At 41.0% G+C, this 24385-nt stretch overlaps 1 protein-coding gene across 1 annotated transcript in view; it reads left to right on the top strand.

The window, feature by feature from the left end:
- Window positions 1-24385, top strand: part of LOC106995032 (uncharacterized) — a 200026-nt gene that overhangs the window by 65282 nt on the left and 110359 nt on the right. The gene's annotated exons all lie outside the window — the stretch shown is intronic.

Raw genomic sequence — 24385 nt, 5'->3', positions numbered from 1 at the left:
AAGATATGGGAGTCACAATATAACATAAAACATCACATCACATAGATCAGACTAGAAAAGGCTGTAATTGAACATAAGCCTGTGACCTGTAACTCGAATTCTTCTACTCTTCCTTCATTATCCTGGAACCATGATGAACCTTTCAGGCTTTGGTAGGAGGTGGAGAGAACAGCTGGTCACTACCCTTCAGGTTTAGGGCTGCATCTAGGATCCGGTGGTTTCCAATATTGGGCACAAAATTACAAGCTTAACAGGGGTTTTAGTGCCCCCACAGAGCTAATGGAAGATGAATCCTATGAGTTTGGGGGATCTTATTCATAGGCATACTGTTCCCTGGGGATCCTTCCTTTCTGTGGTCTGAGCTTTTGATAGAATTTTTAACAGTTTAAGCCGCAGGAAACTGTTGTAGCTTTGGCTGATGAACAACCCATGGAGTGGGAGGCAGAACTGAAACAAGTAATGCTTTGATTTATATCCTATTGGCTAAGAATTTTGTCATGTACAGAGGAACATGGTGGGAGCGGGGTTAGAGAGAGCTGGGTGGCTGGATATTGGGTCATTTTAATATCTACATAAATAGCTAATGTGACAAGATTTCAGATAGGGGATTAAAGAAATGATAAAACTTGCAGCCCAGGAGGGGTCACAGGACTGTAACCAGTTCTCTACTAGGGGTAGCATATAAGCATATAGAACTGGGGTTTGGCTTAGCAAAGCTACTAAAGTGTGATAGAAAAGGCCTGGAAATCCCAGGGATTCCCCCCTTCAAAGGCAAAAATAAAAGGAATGTCATTTAGTGAATGAATGTAACTCCTGCTAACAGTGAGAAAGGAAAGGGAGAAGGAAGGACAAAGGGAGGAAGAGCTGAGAGACATAATCCATCAACCAAGTGAAAAAACAGGAAGGTCAAAAAGTCAACATCAAGTTCTATTTTACCTGTACTTAATTCAAGACATCTGGTCAGCTTATTACTGGAGACAGAGCGCGCGAGAGAGCGCTGTGAATAAATCAAATACATTGAGAACTTCCATCTTCATGTTAACCATTAATTTCATCTGCCTTCTCTATCCCAGAAGTTTTAGTAGATCACATGGGAAGTTAAATTTTACTGATTTGAGTTTCATGTTTTTTTTTATTTCCTCTGCCCTGCATGTGAAGAGGCCAGTGAACCTTAAAATAACCAAATGGCAGAAAACCAAGGGAATAAGGACAAGCTTAAGTGCCTGGCCTAGATAATTAGTCTTCGAATAATCAAGAATGGGGTGCATTATAATCTTCATATGGGCACAGTAATTAGGCTTAGAAGCTTTCAACTATGATGTTATAATTTATGTATGTAAGTGTGAAGTTGAATAGTTTGGGGACAATTTAGTTTTATAGTTAGCAACAAAAGAATTGATCCTGCATTTTCTAAACATATAAACATCTGAATCCCTGTTTCTAGAAGCTCTCAAAGGATGAAACAAAAACTTGGAAAGACGGCTGGAGTGACCACAGGTGCTCTGTTGCTTCACTCAGGAAGTCCTTCACCCGCATCATTTTGAATGCATATAGTGTCATCTCCAGAAGTAGCTTTCAGATTCTCTGTTTTGAGTCACAGCCGACTCTCACTTATAAAACTAAAAGCAATTATCTGGGTTCTCACCGTGCATTTAAGATTATAGTTTTATGTTTATTTATAAAAAAAAAAAAAAAACACAAACCAGGCAAACAACTACTTAAAATGCAGTGTGTGCTCGAACTGATTTAAAGCAATAACAGCAGGCATATCCCTTGCGATTTTCTAAAATATTCCCTTTCTTCCTCTGCAATTTGAATCCAAATGTTCAACTTTGATTTTTGTCTTTTTTTTTTTTTTTTTTTTTTGAGACGGAGTCTCGCTTTGTCGCCCAGGCTGGAGTGCAGTGGCGGAATGTCGGCTCACTGCAAGCTGCGCCTCCCTGCAAGATCCACCTCCCGGATTCAAGCCGTTCTCCGGCCTCAGCCTCCCAAAGTGCTGGGATTACAGGCGTGCTGGGATTACAGGTGTAAGCCACCGCGCCCGGCCAATTTTTGTCTTTTCTAGGTGTTATACCTTTTTGGGTTCTTTGTATATTAGAGATGAAGGGAAAGAGAACGAAGAATCCCAAACTATGCCGTTTTAAAACTCAAGTTTAAGAGTTAATTTGGTTAGCAATTAAGATTTCTATTTTGTTTGAACGAAAGTTACAAGTTCAGTTGTTAATTAAAGCATCCACAAAATGGAATCTCTACTTCTCCCAAACAACGTCTTTATTCATTTATTAGGTACAGAATGTGTTTGTGATTCTTTAGCACCTACTATAGACTTTAGAGAACCCAGAGAAGGCAATAATCATGTCAACTATTCTTAAAATAAAAGAAACCAGATGAAATACAATTGAACAGTACAGATATTCCTTAATTAGTTGAAATTCTTTAATTAATTAGTGGAAACCCTTTTGGGACTTGGATAAGGAAGAATATAATATTTTAATAAGTCATACTATGTTTAGAATAAAGCACAAAATTCTAACTGGTGTGAGATGGTATCTCATTGTGGTTTTGATTTGCATTTCTCTGATGGCCAGTGATGATGAGCATTTTTTCATGTGTCTGTTGGCTGTATGAATGTCTTCTTTTGAGAAATGTCTGTTCATATCCTTTGCCCACTTTTTGATGGGGTTGTTTGTTTTTTTCTTGTAAATTTGTTTGAGTTCTTTGTAGGTTCTGGATATTAGCCCTTTGTCAGATGAGTAGATTGCAAAAATTTTCTCCCATTCTGTAGGTTGCCTGTTCACTCTGATGGTAGTTTCTTTTGCTGTGCAGAAGCACAATGAGATACCATCTCACACCAGTTAGAATGGCAATCATTAAAAAGTCAGGAAACAACAGGTGCTGGAGAGGATGTGGAGAAATAGGAACACTTTTACACTGTTGGTGGGATTGTAAACTAGTTCAACCATTATGGAAAACAGTATGGCGATTCCTCAAGGATCTAGAACTAGATGTACCATATGACCCAGCCATCCCATTACTGGGTATATACCCAAAGGATTATAAATTATGCTGCTATAAAGACACATGCACACGTATGTTTATTGCGGCACTATTCACAATAGCAAAGACTTGGAATCAACCCAAATGTCCATCAGTGACAGATTGGATTAAGAAAATGTGGCACATATACACCATGGAATACTATGCAGCCATAAAAAAGGATGAGTTTGAGTCCTTTGTAGGGACTTGGATGCAGCTGGAATCCATCATTCTTAGCAAACTATCAGAAGAACAGAAAACCAAACACCGCATGTTCTCACTCATAGGTGGGAACTGAACAATGAGATCACTCGGACTCAGGAAGGAGAACATCACACACCGGGGCCTATCATGGGGAGGGGGGAGGGAGGAGGGATTGCATTGGGAGTTATACCTGATGTAAATGACGAGTTGATGGGTGCAGCACAGCAACATGGCACAAGTATACATATGTAACAAACCTGCACGTTATGCACATGTACCCTACAACTTAAAGTATAATAATAATAAATAAATTTAAAAAAAAAAGAATAAAGCACAAAATTAAAAATACCGCAAACATAACACAGTAACTGAAACTCTTGACAGTAGTGCCATCAACTTTACCCTTTATCACAGTGATTCTAGCTGAAAGGTAGAAATTCCTAAAGCCTTGGTGATTTTCCAACAACCCCAAGCACGTTTGAAATAAAGTCTAACATTTACACTCATTATTTTCCATCCCTTAAACTCTCTGGACTTAGTAGACATCTTGGTACTGTTCTAATATTTAATTATTACACTTAATTTGAGTATATTTTAAAACTTATCTTCCCAACTAGATTATAAGCCTCTTAAAAATAGGATCTATATCTTCAACTTAAAAAAAACTTGTGCAGCATCTAACAATATACCTTAGTACATTAGAAACCTAGCAGATAGGTACTACTTCATCAATTTCATTGCTAACATTTAAAATAACATCATATACTTGAAAATTTTTGTATTATTTAAATTTTTGTATTATTATTATTTGTATGATCTTAAGAAGTTTGCATTATTCTGAAATGTGATTGCATTACATTTAGGAACTCTATTCCCAGTTAAATGTGTTCTATTAACTGAGAGACAGCTGTATAAATATGCCCTTCCCGCCACTAACACATGCAGAGGCAAAAGCAAATGTAATGGTGGAAATGATGGAGAATGGGGAAAGCCTATCTCTTATTTGCATGAATTAAAGAGGTTTCATGAAGAGGTGGACATTGATAACTGCACAGGTAGCTAGCAACATAAGCTTGTTTTCCGTGTCAGAGCATACAGAGAAGAGTAAGAGAGCTGGCTGGGCACAGTGGCTTATGCGTGTAATCTTAGCATTTTGGGAAGCTAAAGTGGGCAGATGGATTGAGCCCAGGAGTTCAAAGCTAGCCTGGGCAGCATAGCAAGACCCAGTTTCTATAAAAAATACAAAAATTAGCTGGGTGTGGTGGCACATGCCTGTAGTCACAGTTACTTGGGAGGCTGAGGTGGGAGAATCGCTTGAGCCTAGGAGTTCAAGACCAGCCTGGGCAACACAGAGAGACCCTATCTCTACAGAAAAAAATAAAAAAATTAGCTGGGTGTGGTTGTGAGTGCCTGTGGTCCCAGCTACATGGGCAGCTGAGGTGAGAGGATCACTTGAGCCCATGAGTTTGAGGCTACAGTGAGCCGTGACTGAGCCACTGCACTCCAGCCAGGCTGACAGAGCAAGACCCTGTCTCAAAAAAAAAAAAAAAAAAAAAAGGGGGGGGGTAAGAGGGCTTGTATTTTAGGCAGTGAAATTTTTTTTTTCCTTTTTTATTATACTTTAAGTTCTAGGGTACATGTGCACTATGTGCAGGTTTGTTACATATGTATACATGTACCATGTTGGTGTGCTGCACCCATTAACTCGTCATTTACATTAGGTATATCTCCAAATGCCCTTCCCCCTCCCCACACCCCACAACAGGCCCTGGTGTGTGATGTTCCCCTTCCTGTGTCCAAGTGTTCCTATTGTTCAATTCCCACCTATGAGTGAGAACATGCGGTGTTTGATTTTCTGTTCTTGCGATAGTGTGCTGAGAATGATGGTTTCCAGCTGCATCCATGTCCCTACAAAGGACATGAATTCATCCTTTTTGATGGCTGCATAGTATTCAATGGTGTATATGTGCCACATTTTCTTAATTCAGTCTGTCATTGATAGACATTTGGGTTGGTTCCAAGTCTTTGCTATTGTGAATAATGCCGCAATAAACATACGTGTGCATGTGTCTTTATAGTAGCATGATTTATAATCCTTTGGGTATATACTCAGTAATGGGATGGCCGGATCAAATGGTATTTCTAGTTCTAGATCCTTGAGGAATCACCACACTGTCTTCCACAATGGTTGAACTAGTTTACAATCCCACCAACAGTGTGAAAGTGTTCCTATTTTTCCACATCCTCTCCAGCACCTGTTGTTTCCTGACTTTTTAATGATTGTCATTCTAACTGGTGTGAGATGGTATCTCATTGTGATTTTGATTTGCATTTCTCTGATGACCAGTGATAATGAGCATTTTTTCATGTGTCTGTTGGCTGCATAAATGTCTTCTTTTGAGAAGTGTCTGTTCATATCCTTTGCCCACTTTTTGATGGAGTTGTTTGTTTTTTTCTTGTAAATTTGTTTGAGTTCTTTGTAGGTTCTGGATATTAGCCCTTTGTCAGATGAGCAGATTGCAAAAATTTTCTCCCATTCTGTAGGTTGCCTGTTCACTCTGATGGTAGTTTCTTTTGCTGTGCAGAAGCTCTTTAGTTTAATTAGATCCCATGTGTCAATTTTGGCTTTTGTTGCCATTGTTAAGCGGCAAAATTGAAACTCCTTTTTCTAGTTTCCTTGGCTTAGAGGTATGAATATTTAGGAGTTATGAAAATGTCATGCTCCCAAAGACATTTATCTCTCAAGCCTTACTACAGTATTATTGATTTCTCCCTTGAACTCTGATTATGAGGGTTAGGGAGAACTAGTATTTCTACAGACAAAATTAATCTCCTAAATAAATCCAATGTGTACCTTCTGGAGTGGTATGGGGAAGGGGAAGACAGTGTTGTTGGTATTAATATAGTAAATGCCTTCTCTAAGCTGACTTGGGAAGAGACAGGATGTCAGCTACTTCATCCCGAGACTATTTTTTATTCCCTTCCTTTAAAGAGTATTTTAGGGCAGGGCTCTTGCACCTTGCAGCAATTGCAGGATAAACCAAGTGCCCTGTGGGCATAGGCAGGAGAAACGATGGTGGATCTCACTGGGAAGCTACATAAACTCTCCCTTCCACCTTCCTCCATTAGAGAAAAGTCAGTTGTCTTAATATCCACTATTGTTAGCAGCCTCGGAATGCAGCTCCATTCAGAAACTTCTCATCTTCCTGTTGCCACTGTGACCTGCTAGTCAATATCAGCTGCTGGCTCTGGGCATTAATGGAATTGTCAGTTAGTATAATCACAATGATCATCGCTGTCCAGGTCAAACTTTAAAACAAATGTGCTTAATAAAAATAGACCATATATATATATGTGTACATATATATATATATGATGTATTGACGTAATAATATTCTTTAAATATGTGTAGGATAGTCCTATAACACTTCATCTGCTCCTCTATTGTGGCTTTTTATTACTTTGTGCCCTGTGTTATAATGTCCAAGTCTCATCACATCTACCAGAGACTAAGCCACTCAGGGTGAGTGTGCATATTTCGCCTTTTTAAATATTGCTCCCAGGCATTAAGATGGTGCCTTGCATTTAGCCGGTTTGCAATAAATATTAAATGCATGAGCAAACTAGTATTCATTACTGATACTTAAGTCTCGTTGTTGAGTGCAAAACACTATAGCTAGTGTGGTGGACAAACAGGAGATGTGCGAAAGTGCCAGCAGTTTCTGCTTTCTGTTTCTTTGTGCATGGCCATAAAGCCACATGGCATTTTAGGAGTGGGTGTGCCTCCATTTTGGTTAAGAGGGCTGACGAATGGTGGTTTGCTTCCTCTTTTGCTTTTAGTGACTGTCACGATGATACTCTAATTTTTCTGGCCTTAATAGACTAACAGGGACCACACCATAATTCCAGGTGTTGTTTTTGGGTTGTAACTGGTAGTTCATTTACAGGTGAGCTGTGGACCGTTCTCTTCCAAATACACTTACATCACACCTGCCATTCTCTTCTCCACTGCTGCTCTGAGTTGGTTCATGCTGACTTGGCATTAAACTACCCAGAAGCGCTTAGGGTTGACTGCATCAGAGATTTATTGCTTGCTTGTTCTTACAGATCATTTATAAGTGTTGAATCATGTCAGTGCTCACATCCATCCCATATGGACTTCACTCTAATACTTACTCATCTCAAGAAGCCTTGATTTGTTCTTATTCAAGTTTCCGTTAGAGGTCAGGTTTAAAGAAACAGAAAGGGCAGAAAGTGTGTATCTTGCACCCCATACTACACAAAGCTCTCTTCCTATGTTTCATGCTTGCTTTTCCTCTGTCAGAAAAAAGAGATCTGCATTCTACAAAAATCCAGCCAGGGCAGGGTGAGTTGTCTGGGATTTTCTGTAATCTAATAGAGCAAGTTTAATGACTCAAGAGAGGCCTACTGTATATTGCAACTCATAGCTCATGAAAAGATATAGTATGTTAATTTTCTGAACTGGATCTCTGAGGCTGAATTACATTATTTTTGTAATGTCTCTCCTGAATTAACTGCAGTTATTCGAGCATCCAGCATCTTGAATGCACCAAAAGAAGGGAATCCCTGGATGTTAGTGACCAACAGAACCTTATCCTCTATAGAGGAAACTGGCTAGTGGATGCAGAGTCTTAATGCTTTGGGGTAAAATAAAAATACTTTTTACATGGGCAGCCCACTTCTCCCCTACTAATAAATTGGAGCGTGAACATCATGAGCCTCTCCTTTGAGAAGACTTCAGTGCTTCTCATTTCTTCAGGATGAAGTCCAAACCCCTTCACACAGCATAGAGGGCCTTTCACCCTCCAGTGCCTGCCTTCCACCTTCCACTCCAACCTCATCACACCACTTCCTCCCACTCTTTTCTCCATCTGGACTGGATGACTTTCAGGATGCCAAATGGCCATATTCTTTGTCCCCTTTGGGCTTGTCTATGCACAGGCCTTCTGCCTGGAATATTACCTGTCCTCTCCCCACATCTGTCTCACTATCAGTAATGATGGTAATAGTAGTTATGCTCTGTGCTAAGGAAGGCTTGCATGGATCCTTTCATTGAATCTTTACAACAACCCATGAGCACTGTAATTATTCCCGTTTCACAAATAAGGAAACTGAGGCTCAGCAAGCTTAAGAGCCCTACCCAGGCTCATACAGCTATTAAGTACAGGGAGTTGAAGCTAAGTAGCCTGACTTCAGAGCCAGCTCCAGGCTGCGGTGCCTCCTAGCATTGAGCTACACATAGTTATGTGGCTAACTCTTACCCATTATTTAGACATCACTTGCTCCAGAAAACTTTATGTGCCCCTCCTGTGCCTTTTATTTCGCTCTTTACAGCATGTACAATATAATACCTCTGTAACTGCTTGCTTACTTGTCTGTATCCTCCACAAGCTTCAGAGGCCCCTAGGGGAGGACCCAGTCTGCCCCTCTTGCCATCTTATCCCCAGTGTCTACTGGGAAGCTTGGCATTCAGTAGGAGCTCAGTATGTGTTTGGGGAATAGGAGATCCTTTGACTAAACTTAGATCCACTGAAAACCCTGCACAATTCTTTTGGCAGGAAAAGGTTAATTCTAGTCTTACTGATTCCAGACTTTAATGGAGGAAATAATTTACAACTTCTCCTTTTTGCGGGGACTACAGAATTATGTGACTAGACTGAGGCTTTCTTGTGGTTAACAAGGCCTAGTCATATGAGTCAAGGTTATCACACAATCAGACTTTTGCTCACTCCAACTACCCTTCTTCCCTCTTAAATTCTTGAGATAAACCAGGAAGTGGTTTGTTGTTTTACAGAGAGATTCACCTAAAGGATTCTCATTTGTCATTTGTCCTACTACCTAATATTAGGTTGGTGCAAAAGTAATTGCAGTTTTTGCCATGAAAAGTAATTGCAAGGCCAGGTGTGGTGGCTCATGCTTGTAATCCCAGCATTTTGGGAGGCCAAGGCAGGCATATCTCTTGAGGTCAGGAGTTCGAAACCAGCCTGGCTAACATGGCGAAACTCTGTCTCTACTAAAAATACAAAAATTAGCTGGGCGTGGTGGCAGATGCCTGTAATCCCAGCTACTCAGGAGGTTGAGGCAGGAGAATTGCTTGAACCCGGGAGGCAGAGGTTGCAGTGAGCTGGGATCCTGCCACTGCACTCAAGCCTGGGCAACAGAGTGAGACTCCTCAAAACAAAACAAAACAAAAACAAGCAAACAAACAAAAAGTAATTGCAAAACAATGATTACTTTTGCACCTACCTAATACCGTATATTGAAGTTGGAAGAGACACTGGACGGTAGCTCACCCAGCCCTTTTTAATTGAGAGAAAATTGAAGCCTATAGAGAGGCTCAAATTCATCCACCAGTTAGTGGCCAAGTCAGAGATACAATTCACATCTTTCATTCATTTAAATAATGAGCTTATTTGATGCACTTTCACAATATGATTACTTTACAAAACATTTTTTTAACCTTCACATTGATAGGAATAAATGTGTTGTTTCTAAAGCAACATCTAACTGTGTATAATTCATCTGAGATCAGCAGTGCAGAAACAAGAGAAGGTTTTTAAAAAAACTTTTTGTTGAAGTCTAACATTCAGAAGATTGTATAGTGCTGTGCTTGATGACTTTTTCTTTCTTTTTTTTTTTTTCTTTTTTTTTTTGGAGACAGAGTGTCATTCTGTCAGCCGGGTTGGAGTGCAGTGGTGTGACTGTAGCTCACAGCAGCCTTGACCTCCTGAGCTCAAGGGATCCTCCCACCTCAGCCTCCCAAGTAGCTAGGACTACAGGCAGGTGCCACAACATCTGGCTAATTTTTTCTTTTGTTTTGTAGAGATGGGGTCTTGCCATGTTGCCTACACTGGTCTCAAACTCCTAGCCTTAAGCGATCCTTTCACCTCAGCCTCCCAAAGCTCTGGGACAACAAGTGTGAGCCACTGTGCCTGGCTCTGATGAATTTTTATAAAGTGAATGCACCCATGTAACCAGCACTCAAGTTCAGAAATAGGACATTGACAAAGGGAGATTTTTAGTATTGAATACATAATTACTTTTAATAATGTATTCTCACCTAAATCTGTTCTATAAAACTTACTATAGGTTTATAATAGTAGGAGGTCATTATTGGGGGGTGAGGAGGAGAGGGAACTTTTGAGATGACAGTTTCATTCCCATGTACAACTCTCACAACTTCAAAAGACAGTGTTTAAGGCATAAATTCCTTAGATTTTGTGTAATAAAGATGCAGTTTACTATTGCCTATTTGTTTGCAAAATTAACATGTCATCAGGCTGATATTGTAGCATCATAAACAGCAATACTTGTGTGACTCTAACTCATATTCTATAGTGCTAAAAAATCTACTTAGAATATTTTTTGATAATTCGCTACATGGGATTTGTAAGCATAGGTGTGCACTTCATTCTTTTTGAAGGAAGGTGAAATCTCAAATCTGTTATCAGTCTTGTGTATACGCTGAGCTGTGATGGGTTTGCATGGAGCTTATTATATATTTTTGCTTATTCTTTTTGGCAAACTTGAGTGTATTTCTGAGTGGACTGACTGGCATTAGGATGTCTGACCCTGGAGCTGCCCTGTCTCTGTTCTAAGCCAGCTACCCCATTCATTTGACCCCGTTCAATTAGTACAGGCTTTAATGTCCAAGTCCACATTTTCCAACAAAAGTTTCAATTCCCAATGTAGGCATTGCCCAGAACTTTGGACAAATTATTTAACCTGAAATATTTTCTTCTTTCTAATTCTGTCATAATAATAATAAACATTTGGGGAGTGAAACTTCTGCCTAAAATTGGATCCGAATGTTACACTCATTTGAAAGGTACAAATATGTTCATTGTACAGTTCAATTAATAGAGCAGTAACTGGGCAATTTCTCAAAAAGTTCTCATGATCTAAAAATGTTTCTTGGCCCAGCAGATTTTTAATAATATCTAACATCTTAAGAAAGCTTCTTTTCCTATTTCCTATTTCTACCCAAGGATAAAAATTATCTAATTATTTTAAATATATAGAAAAATCCAGAATACTAACCTCAACCCAGGAAAAGAAAGAAAAAAAAACTTCTTACCTGTTTTAAACTTTGTTTCTGCTGTCTAGAATAGCCCCTCCAGCTAGCAACATATTAGTCTGCTTAATTAACATGTATTGTGCCTTCCTCAAGGTCAGGCAGAGTCCAATTATGGGCTTCAGCTAATTTTACCTTTTTTTCTCTTTGTGTCTAGTTCTGGTTTCCCTTAGCTCTCCATTAGCCTTCTTGGCTCACAACAAAAGCTCAACAGGAGACTAGCAGCAGCATGATGAAATTAAATAGAATGCCACAAAAAGGCCTGGGAATTTGAAAGGTGCCTCTTAACTTCAGCAGGGAAACAGAGTAACATGGCTGCTGTCTGTGGCTTAGAGAAGTTTGTGTGGCACATACACATGATGGTTGTTCTATTTGTTTGCTATTATGAAACATTATTTTTCTTTATATGAGCACCATACCTAAGTGGGGTCACTATTGAGGGTACACATTTCCCAGTAAAGGAAGTGCTGTCATCCTGTTGATGCCACCAAAGGCTGTTAAGACTATTAATTTTGTTGTTCATTTAGGCATGCGTGGTTGCCACAGCAACAACAATCTCATAGTTCCTTCAAGCCCTCTGTGCAGTGAGCATCTGTTGAGAGTCCTACAAAGGTGTCATAGTTCCTCTCCTTCCTGTCACAGATTGAACCCCTTGCTTGCTCTCCTTATGAGCTACATATTTATCAAGAATCCCGAGAGAGAGAGAGAGAGAGAGAGAGAGAGAGAGAGAGAGAGAGGGAAAGAGAGAAGAGATTCTTTGCTGGAGCCAGTCAACGGAGAAATCTAAATGAAAATGAAGGCTTTTGTTTCCCGTGGACTGCTGCAGAAGACCTCAGAATGAGTAGTTTAGAAGTCAGACGATTATTGAAGATCTTGGTCAGCTGAAATGTGAATAAGTCCTTGGCAAAATCCACAGCCAATCTTTTATGCAGGGTGGCCAGGACACTGAGTATCCTGTGTAAAGCCAAAATTGTAAATTCTAGCCCAAACTCCCAGTGGTATGCAGTAATAGGGTGCAATCTCTTGCCAACTATTTCTCATAATCCAAGACCTTCTCCTTAAGAACCACATAGATTTCAGAATATATGTTTCTTAAATGGACTCATTCCCTCTCTCTCTTGTGTGTGTGTGTCGCTCACTCTCTTTCTTAACGAGCAGTTAGTAGAGAAAGCTTATGTTTTCAAAAGCATTTGTTGGTACTGATAGACAATCATCTTTGAAGACACTACTCAGTATGAGTCTTTGTCTTTGTGTCCTAATTTATCTCATTTGCAAGTTATATAGTCAGAACTAGAGGGGAGTTACAATTTCTAGATAAATTGCATACTAACTAAGTGAAAGGAGCTGAGACTGGGCAGGCTGTCTTTATAGCTATTGAGAGGAGGTATCTTAAGTCCTTGTAGAATCCTTATTTGAAATGTACATGTAAATGTTAGGGCACCTGACTGAGCAAGTTTATCAAAACATCATTACAGTTTCCTCCTCCTTCTGTCATTATTCTGATCAAGATGATCAAGAACAGATTTCTGTATTCATTTCTGCAGAGAAGCTTACTCATTCCTCTTCAAAATTCTTTTATCTAATGATACCTATTGTTCAATCATAAGAAATATTTAACTGTAAAATCTTTTACTTGGAGTAAATTATCTTTGAGGTGGATTCTACTAAAGATTCTCTGTTGATTAAGTAATTGTCATTTTTCCTGTTGTGGGTTTGGAGAAGAAATTTCTAGGTTATATACTGTTTTTAGGCAAGAAGCCTGAGCCTGGGTTACTCTGGCTTTCACAAGACATTAGTATGTCCTGAGGGCTTCTTTTTTGCAACTCTCTGTGAGGATTCCTGGGATCAGTTTTTGTAAGACTCTCCCATCCCAACCACCCTTTTTGGTATCTTTTACTTTTTCTTTCTGAGTTCTTCTCTTCATTTTATTTATTTACTTCTCTAGGATCATAAGATCATAGTACTTTCAAACTGGAAAACAACTCCCATCTTCTCTTGTACATTTCTATCCTCACAACTTGCAATGCTCAACTGTGCTCATGTTGTCTACTTTTAAAAACTTGTATATATGGATATGCTAATAGCCAAGCACAAACCAAACATTTTATTGTATGCAATTTATTATACCAATGTGGTTTTAATGAAATAGCCTTAATACAAATGAGACTTTTTTTTCTAGTTCTAACTCTGATTTTAATTCACAGACTGACCCTGGACAAATCTCTCTAGTTTTGCTTGGTCTCAGTTTCTTTATCTGAAGATGAGAATGGCTGCCTCTCATAACTTATTATCGAGTAAATGAGCTAATATATGTAAAGGCTCCTTGGAATATGTGAGGTACTATGTGTAAGCTATAGGGATACTCATCCATAATGTCTGTCTCTGGAGTCCACATCAGCTTGGTGTCTTTAACTGTGACCTTAGCTAAGGTGGCAAAACCCTATCAGAAATCTACTACAAAAATGTGCATTTTTCCTTGACCAAACAATTTCACTACTAAAAATCTATACTACAGAAATATTCATATGTCTGCATACAGTACCAGATATTAACTGAAGCATTGCAATTGAAAAACTGGAAACTTAATTAAATAGAAACTTAATTTTCTATCAGTAGGAAGAAAGTTAAATAAATATCCATATAGTAGAATATACTGAGATTATAAACAAATAAGGTTGATGTATTCTAAAACTGCATGGAAATATCTTCAAGACATATGTTATATGAGAAAGCAATTCATTAAACAGTACCTAGTGTATGATCCCATTTATCCTAAAAAAAAATGCAAACCCCACACAGAAAGGAAACAAAGCCACACCTATATATGTGAATACATTTGTATGTAAATTTGCAGTGTCCCTATGTCATTGAGCTTCCCTCTCTTATTGTATTATGTAGTGTGGAGAGTTGAGGTTAAGAATGAGTTCTGTGGGAGGCCGAGATGGGCGGATCACGAGGTCAGGAGATTGAGACCATCCTGGCTAACCCGGTAAAACCCCGTCTCTACTAAAAAATACAAAATACTAGCTGGTCGAGGTGGTGGGCACCTGTAGTCCCAGCTACTCAGGAGGCTGAGGCAGGAGAATGGCATGAACCCGGGAGGCGGAGCTTGCAGTGAGCTGAGATCCGGCCACTGCACTCCAGCCTGGGCGACAGAGCGAGACTCCGTCTCAAAAAAAAAAAAAAAAAAAAAAAAAAAAGAATGAGTTCTGGAGTCACACTGACTGTCTTCAAATCCTGGCATGACACATACTACGTGTGTAATTGTGGATAAATCCCAACTCTTCCATGCTTCATTTTCCCACCTTAGAATGGGTTTGACAATTTCACCTTACTCGAAAAATTTAAATGCATAGAAAAAATTCCAGAATACTTTTGATTATCCTGAGACACAACAGGGTAGCTGGAAATGTGAAGTTCCTTTTGAAGTACCCAACTCTACACAATGCAGATAATACTGAGTAAAGCTTATCTGCTTCTGTAGGACAGCATGGGAAAGGTCCTAGAGGCTCAGAAAAAATATAAATTTTGGTAAATGCAACCATGAATGGAAGGATAGGGAGAAACAGTCATCATCTGGGTGTGTGAGCATCAAGAATGTGACAAAGGCTTTTCTGGCAGAGCTATGGGAAAACCCACTTTCTGAAGAGGCAGAATCATGAAGGGGGCTTGTGTCCCCATCCCAGAGGGATCCAGTGGTCTCATATGTGGCTTTCCTCTCAGCCTTGTCTATCCAGTCCAGCTCATTTTGTCCTGTATTCTACTATCTCTACTGTGGAAACTCTCCCTGAGAAGGAGGCAAACCTTCCCTCCAGGGAGGTCAAGGAGGATTGCACTGCTTTGCTTCATGCAAACAGCTTCCCAGGGAGGGAGCTTTTGCTCTCCCTGCTGTGTGGATAGATTGAGGAGCCCCCAAGGCTTGGCAGCAGGTCAGGCCCAGCCAAGCTTCCAGAACCAGAGAAAGGCATAGCTTTTTATCTGAACTTAATTTCTTTTCCAGAGGAGCACTGCCTCTTGTTCTTACTTGAATTTAATCTCCATGGATCACAATTTTGTTTGGTGGATCTATCTAGCAAAATTCACAATTCAAGGGCTCCTGGTCCTTGGCTGACTCAGAGAGATCAATCCCTTCTCTACAGGTGAGGAACTAGGGCTCCAGAGAGTCTAGTGACCAGCCAAGGTCAAGAGGCCACTTGGTGAAAGAGCTGGCCTAGAAACAGTCACTAGTCTTCATCCAAGGTTCTTTCTGTCATACTAACACATATTTATTAGCAATAGAAAAATCTGCTCAAAAATAACTCACTCTCCTAGAAGAAAGATCTTAGATATTACAGGTAAAAGAAAGTATAGAGATCATGTCATATAGGCCTCTGAAAGAAGTTTTAAGTCCTCCCTCCCCTTATTTTACTTAAAATAATGTCTGTCTTGGCATAGTTGTGAATCCAAGTTGTAGTCTGCTGGGTGAGCCTGTGTGTGTGCCTCAGGGTGATGTCAGCGTGGCTCCCTAAAGATTTCAATGGGATGATTCCTCTTGGGTTTTATTCTGTAGTAAAAATAATCTGTGGTGGTTTTGGTTTTCCTTGTTTTATAAGCTAGAGGAGTCAGCCAGGAGGCCACTGCCTCCTGATTTTCTATATGGTCATTATCCATACTCCATTCAGACCACATTAAAAGCCACTGGATCTCAAATGATCCCTCAGGGACTATTCATGTGGTCATCAGTGGGGAGGTGTGCAGGCAAGCAACACTAACCAAAATATTTCTTCAGAAAGCTCGCATACTTCCAATGTGAATTCACGTCTGAAAGACTGCCATATTTTCTGTTTTAAGGTTCCATGTCCTTTATGTCACTGAGCTACTCCTTCTTATTCTACTGTGTAGAGAGTAGAGATGAAGACAATGGGTTCTGGAATTGGACTGACTTTAAATCCTAGCTCTGCATTTACTAATGGTGTGATTATGGGTAATTGACTTAATCTTTCTGTTTGTTTCCTATCTGTAAAATGATTTGAAAATTTTATCTAACACAAATGACGATGGAAGAACTAACTAGATATAGTACAGACACACAAGAGAGAGCACTTGGCATGTGGTATCCACTCAATGAATGTTACCTCTTACCCTTAACATCTGCTCATGCAGCCCAGCATTATGGAAAGAACTTTAGATTGATGGGTCAGGAGACACAGGATCTGTTCTAGGATCTCACTTCCATGTAGCTTCATGAACTTGGGACAGTCACTTGATCCCAACTCATAGAATATAAGACATAGAAGCAAGTATTTGTTCCAACCTCCTCATTTAACAAATGAAATTGGGTCTCAGAGAAAGGAAGAGACTCACCTGAAGTCCCCAGGGAGTCAATATCCAGGCCAGGATCAGCCAGCACCACTCTCCTGATTTTTGTCCCATAGCTTTTCCCATCATTCCTCTGGAGACAGAAGACTTTGCCAAGTGGTCCAAGCTTTGCTGAAGACCTAAGGACTTTGGGATTGATAGGTGAGTGGTTCCTAACATGCTGTCTTGGGGTTGTGGCCATCTGAGAAGCAGCTGCCAGTGCTTTCTACTATGTCATGATTGGCATAACTACTAGAAGCAGAGCAGTACCTTTGAGATGCTACTGGGTGAGAGCCACTGCATCTATGGAGCACCCAGTAAACTCATTCCAGGCCAACAGGGCAAGGTTCGGTAAGCTCTAGAGCCCAACAGCTTAATAGTAGGCTATGTTTCTTCTTTCTCTTTCTTGGCTCCTGCCAGAGACACTTAGAGTAACATTATCTCTATCTTAAGCTATAGAAGTCTCCTTTTGAACTCTCATTATACGCCATTGTCACTCCTTTCCTCTTCTCCTCTCACTTCTACACAGATTCTGAGATCACAGGCTGACCATATTATCCACTCTTGGGTACATGGCTTTGACCTGCAAGGTCCCCTTTCTGTTCCACACTCTGGCCACAGCAGACACTCTACAAAACCAGTCCTGTACTCATTATTCTAAATATATACCAGGCTTTTGGCTTGGGGACAGTGCATATATTACACCTCTCCATTGATTCTTGCTCAGTCCTCACAGATTGACTATTATCATTTCTGTAGAGCCCATAATTGTCCCCCAACTTAGAAGTGGTCTCCCGGTCCTTAGAACTTAGAACAAGTACTTGCTATAGGTCTATAGAGGTTCTACCTCCCTTAACAAACTTCTTAACTTCTTAACAACCATGTACTCGACCTCTTTTTTTTTTTGGAGACAGGGTCTTGCTCTGTCACCCAGGTTGGAGTACAGTGGCATGCTCACAGCTCACTGCAACCTTGACCTCATGGGCTCAAGTGATCCTCAACCTCCCTCGTAGCTCCTACAGGCATGTACCACCATGCCTGGCTAATTTTTGTACTTTTTATAAAGAGATAGGGTTCTGCCATGTTGCCCAGGCTGGTGTCGAACTCCTGGGCTCAAGTGATCCACCTGCCTTGGCCTCCCAAAGTGCTGGGATTATAGGTGTGAGCCACCACACCACTGGACCTCTTTTTATCCCCCAAAGCATTTAACAGAGTTCCTTGCCCAGTGCAGAAACTCCGTTGGACCTGCTTGAATAACTGTTGGCTGGTTGGTGGAGTTGGAGTCAGGGGCTCAAGACTTAATAAAAAAGGTTATGTCTTCATAATCCAGAAATGCTTAATCCCCAAGTGTCATTGTTAGTCCTCGGTAAATCAGTCAGCCACACATCTTTCTCTAGTTACAGCCATTCTAAGGCTTCTTTAAGCCTAGTTGTTAATGCCTAGTTGTTTTGAGAATGCAACTTTTTAGAAATCTGGTGTGACACAGTTTTGAACTTAAAGTCAATTACAATTAATTTTACTCTTTTTTTTTTTTTTTTTTTTGGTGGCAGAAACTGACAGTCCAAGATGGACAAGCAAAACAATTTACAAACTTAAAAAAATTCAAATAAAAGTTTAAGGATGTTAAAGAAAGGTAGGAAGAGTAAAGGAGCCTGGAGTTTTCACTCATTCACTCACTCATTCACTCACCCAATCAGCAAACGTATCCGTGAAGCTTGATTTCCTGCATTTCAGGAGGAAACAGTCGTTATTTAGTTTATGCAAAATTCTGTATAGCCCTCTGCTAGAGCCTTATGCTTCTAAAATTCTGTTTGCTAAAATAGTGTTCAGAAGTAGATTGTGTTCACAAACCAAACTCTATGTTTCCATAAGATCAAATTCCCTGCGACAAATTTTATCCCCAAATTCGGGGAAAAAATGAGAAGAATGCAAAGATTAATCCTTGGAGACCCTTAAATAAGCCTTTCTTTCCCTATTTTCTGTTTGCTTTTTAAGTTTTGTATTTAGAGAATAATAGGTGAACCCTTCCGTGGCTAATTAAGACACATGTAAATTGAAACCAATGTTCGGGCCAGTAATTAAAGTGAGATACTCTCTGGGTAATATTTACTTTCTAGCTCCCAGATTGTGAGTTCAGTTCCTCTTCAAGCTGCACTTTTTTTTTCTTTCTTCCTTTTCTTTTTTTTTTTTTAATCACCGAGATTAAAGCAGCTTGAATTTACAATAGCATCTTGTGAAAGGAGAGGGGGGAAAAGCTGCAGTGGTTTTAGTAAATAATGCACTTTGATGTCTCCAACTTGAAATCCATATTTTGAGAGCCCTGATGCATCTAAATAGTATTTGGAATAAAATTTTAAGTCCCAAAGCAGTGCCATTTGCAGAAAAAAATGCCTGTGGAAAGTGAATGTTAATATTCCTCTCACATCTCCCCACTCTGTCGAACAATCAAGTGCTTCCATTCTTCTCTGTGAAACTTGTATAGTGTACGTGCCACATGACCATGACATGTCCACTCTTCTTTTGGCTGCTGACCACCAAGTTGTTTATAGCTGGTAAGCCTGGCTTGAGGTTTGGGCCATTCCTTTATTTTGGGTAAGAAAAAGATAGGAGAAAAAGACTTCTTAGGAACACCTTGTTTTCTATAAAACAGTGGAGCCATTTCAAGAGCCCTTCTTTTGACCATTGGAAAGGACAGTGAGGTCTAGGTGTAGTTAAGGATTTATGTCTATAGGCTGGACTCTGTTGGTCCCTCCAGTTTGCTTTCAGGTTCATCTGCTGTGGTACTGCTTTGGAAATTTCACAGACCTTTGACCATATTCACGAGCTCCTGGGCAGCAAGAAGCTTTGAAATCCAATAAACGTCCAAATCCAAGAATAGATTTCAAAAATTACTTTTCTGCTAAAATCTCAAGACAAAATTCCTTTTGTTCCTGCTGTGGAGGCCCTTAGGTCGTACAGGGCATTTGTATCCAACAGGATCTCAGGAGCTCTTATTTCTTCTGCTATCACATTGTGTTTGTGATGTCATGAGTGGTTACCATGGAGGTAATTATCATGATGTGGGAGATGTGTGAATTCAGGTGTGGAGAAACTTAGCAGCGAGAGATGGGTTTTTGAGAAAAAGAGACAAATCCCCTTTCATTCCGACTTCCTTAGTAACAAAAGGGTGAAGCAGAAAAAAAAAGGGAATGTAAATGCAATGACTGAAATTTAGCTTTTGAACAGCATGTCTTTTATGCTTTGCATGACATATTGGAAAGTCTTTTATTTATTTGTTTTTTAAAAAATTACATTTTGATCACATATCTTGGAGGATGGTGTTAAAAATAAATGTTATGTTCTTTCCTGGAGAAAAAAAAATGGCTTGTGATAGCAGAAGAGAATTCTGTATTATGAAGTCCAAGGAGAATAGGAAAATCTTTTGAGTGATACACCAGGAAGCTTAAAGGTGACATGTTTTCACCCAGCTGGAAAAAAAAAGCTGCTGCAATCTGCAAAACACTACAAAAATAAGATGCAACCAAGCTAACAATGCAGCCAGACTGGCTTGCTGCTGGCATTTGACAAGCTAGGGAAATGAGACTGCAAAAATCCACAGGGAATTCTTTTCCCCTTCATGTAAATGAAGCACTGTACATATCTTTCCTGGGACCAGGGGCAGTGAGGGTGAGGACCCGGGTGCTGCTGAGCAAGTACTTTAAGGAAATGATCCAGAATCCCCTGCCTCTGGCTTGGAATAATCAATGTCACTACTGCTTGTTTGGAAGCATTGTCTTTTCTTGGAAAGGACCCAGGGCTGGCAAACTCAAGTAGTCAACGTGGTGACTGGTGAGAGAGGGACTCTGCCGAGGCAAGTGCAGGGAGGCTGAGTGCCCTTGAGCATCAGATTCTGATTGAAAGACCTGGGTTCAAGTCACAGCTTTGCCCCCGTGGATTTTTTCTTTGACCTTCACCACGGTCCTTAATTGCCCTGCTTGCTTATCCTATTAATCAAAGGAGACTATTGTAACAATAAATATATTGGACATAAAACATACATTTTTATGCAGACTACAAATGCAAGGGATTGGACCTTATTAGGGGTTCTGTGTCAGCACAAAGATATTTAGTTGTTTTCTTGTTACGTGGTATCTTTCATGACCTTCAGGGTGAAAGTGGGCACTTTCTTTGGTGACAATTGATCCTGGCAGCCAACGCTCCATGGCACTACTTTGGTGAAAGGAGGATAATGACCCTAGGCGGGGTCAATTCCTGCAAGGTCAGGTGCAAACTCCTTAGCTTGGTGTTTGAGGCCTTCCCTGATTACTCCCCAACTAAGCTTCCCAATCTCATTTCCTTACTCCATCAAGTGTACCCTTTGCCTTGGTCAAATCTGATTTGTCACTGGATATACCTCTGGCATTCCTTGTAGTAGTTTCTTCTGTTCTTACCCAATCAATTCTAGCTAGTCTCTGTTCATCCATCCTATATGGATCCCTCCTTGTTATCAGCACTTGCTACTCCTGTCATATATGTGTTGTGCAGGTTGTGCACTGCACAAAGATGTCAGGTCAGTGTAGGGGGACATGGGCTTAAATCCAGAATCCAGCCCAGTCATATATCCTGCTGACTGAGGTGCTGTGTCTGCCTAGTGGAAAGGTACCTTTTTCTAATTAGAAAAAGGCACTGGAGAGGGTAGGGGTGGCTCTGTGTGTATTGACAGAGTGAACTTTTCATCTATGTTTGTTCTATATTTTCTTGAAATTATATGCTCCTTGAGGACTGAGGCTTTGATTTTTTGTAGATATTGAGCATGAAATACACATAACTTTGTTTTGACTTATAATGAGCACAGCGAGTTCTGAGCAAGAGATGGTACTGGAAGCTCCTTGAGGACCGAGCTTACCCATTTCTCTACCTGCCAATCCATCCCCCTTAAATTCCCTGAGTGCTTGCTTATCTGTAGTAACAGTGGGGAAACATCAATACCATTCTTTTTTAAAAATTCTTCAATGCCTATCTTGGTTTCTATGTGGAAGTGAGATAGTTTCCCCTCTGAGGACTCTGAGACTGGGTTTTAGATGAGGCTCTTGGGTCTGGGCCAGCATTTTCACCTCTTTCTAGAACAACATTGTACTGGGGCTTTGTGGTGGGTCAGAAAAGTGGGCCTGTAAAACTTACTGCTCACAAAAGGGTCAGGCCGTGCTCTGTGTGCTGAGGACATCAGGAGGAGAGCCATGTGTCTGTGTCCTCACGGAGTTCCTGGATCATAAGTGGGGAAAACAGACATGTAAGCGAGTGGCCATAAAACAATATATAAGAGGCACTATAGCAGCAAGAGCTCATACAGAGGCCTATGGGGTCACTGTGAGGCAGCAGAGACCTGTCTCCCTGCATGGGGGCAGGTACAGGTGGAGTGACTGGAAAGAGGAGGTGGCTTTAAGTGTGATATAAAGAAATCTGGTTCATGTCCATATCTTCCATTGCAGTCTGTGTGCAGATGACTCTCAAAATGTGTGTCTCCATCCCAGACCCATCCGCCACTGTTATTTCCACTTGGGAGCTTTAAAGGCTCCCTAGACCCAATCTGTCCCAAACAGACCTCAGGATCTTTTCACCCAAATCCAATCATCTGCTGGTGCTCCATCTTTCTAGATGGCACCACCCATCCATCTACTTTGGTAAACTGACTTGGTCAGTTCATTTGCTCCGTTCTCAGCTCCCAGTCCAAGTTGGCATCCGTGTGTCTTGCCTGGACTGAAGGCAATACCTACCTCCTCAATGGACCTCCCACATCCACCCTGAGCCCTCCAGCCCCTTCTCACTGCAGCTGGAATCTGCTCACGTCACACGGTCCCCAAACTACCTCCCTCCCGATGCTTAAAACCTCTTAATGCCTTCTAATTTCTCTTAGGATAAAGACTCAAATCCTCAGCAGGGCATCTAAGGCCTCTCATCATCTGGCCCCTGGAGACCTTCCCAGTGCCCCCAGCCCTATCCCGAGTGGCAGCAGTCTGCTCACAGGCCCCCAGCCCAGGCAGCGCCTCAGCCTGGAAAGCTTTCTGCTATTGCTGCCACTCTCCCCTCCCACCCCCGTTACCTAATTCATCCTTTCTCATTTTTCAGGTGTAAGCTCAAATATCACTTCTTCAGGGAAACCTCCCTGGATCCCCCTGACTGCTTCAGCCCTTCTGCCTAGTACATCTCAGAGCACATTTCCTTATCAATTATCACGGTTTGTAGTCACACATTTATTTTTGTGGTTATCTGACTGATGTCTGTTTTCCCTGGAAGGTTGGGAGCTCCAGGATCCTGGCTGGGTTTGCCTTTGCTACATTTCCAGTGCCCAGTGCAGGGCTCCATGCACCTTAGACTCTCAAGTAAACATGCATTGAATGAATAGATACATGAGGGTTGTTTAGGAACAGAGAGCCACTCCTTGGGGCTGCCATGTTGGTTATGTGAGAGGAAGCAGGTAGAGGTGAGGTTGGGAACAAGCCTGTGGCTGAGATGGTGCCCTCTGGGTACAGGGGCACTGTGCAGCCTGCAACCCAGGACATGACTGGCCAAGAGCTGTGTTTTAGAGCAGAAGCTCTGAGAGGCGTGTGGGGTGGAGGTGTGGAGGGTAACGCGTCTTGGGACCAGGGAGACACATTAGGAGGCATCTGATGCAGATGATGGGAATCAGGACAGTGAATGAGAATGGAGAAATGGGAACAAATGCATTTAAGTATTCTCTATTTCCATTTTCCCCCTCCTGGAAGGGCAGCAAGGGATCAAGGAACTTTACATTATTTTAACATTTTTAACCTGCCTGACTTGAACCTCACCAATGGGCAGAGGAAAAATCAGAGGGGATTTGGAGTCAGTGGAGTAGTGGGCAGTTGGAGAGTCACAAATCTGTGGTTTTTTTCCTTTCTCAGGCAAAAGTGGCCTGTGGAAGGTTGGGAGGTATCTGAGTCCATTTGGGCTGCTATAACTAAGTATCTTGGACCGAGTGACTTATGAATGGCAGACACCTATTTCTCACAGTTCTGGAGGCTGGGAAGTCTGAGAGCATGATCAGGTTCTGGTGAGGGCTTCTCTGGGTTGCAAGCAGTTGACTCTCATTGTATCCTCACCTGGCAGAAAGAGAGCAAGCTAGCTCTCTGACCCCTTCTTCGAAGGGCGTTAATCTCATTCATGAAGGCTCCACCCTCATGACCTGAATACCTCCCAAAGAGGTCCTGCCTCCAAACACCATCACATTGGGGGTTAGATTTCAGCATATAAATTTGGAGGGGACACAGACATTCAGTGCATAACAGTAGGAGAGGGTGCTTTCAGGACATGCTGCCCTGACCTGATGGTGAGTTGGTGTGTGAGAGGCTGTGACATCCAAGGAAATTCCTCTTGGGTTGGACATTTCTGGTCCTCCTAACCAGATCTGAGATGTCCATCATGGTGGCTGGTCTTCCCTGAGATCCCCTGAGTGTCTCAGAATATTTCGAGAGGCTGATAGTACCAAGGGCAAAGTGGGCTTGGGACCAGGGAGATACATTGTGCATAAGGACGAATATTTGCCTCACCCTAGGTTTGGAGCCACACCTATTTTCCTATTCTTTTTAATGCTTCCTATAGTCTGAATGACAAAGATAATAATATAATATAATATATTAATATAATAATATGATATCGTTGAATTGGACAGAATGTAAAACTTGATGCTACTAAATTTCAGCTTTTCAAGGATAT

The sequence above is a fragment of the Macaca mulatta genome, chromosome 20 (genome assembly GCF_049350105.2).
Source record: "Macaca mulatta isolate MMU2019108-1 chromosome 20, T2T-MMU8v2.0, whole genome shotgun sequence".
Lineage (NCBI taxonomy): Eukaryota > Metazoa > Chordata > Mammalia > Primates > Cercopithecidae > Macaca > Macaca mulatta.
This window is presented reverse-complemented; position numbering and strand designations above follow the sequence as displayed.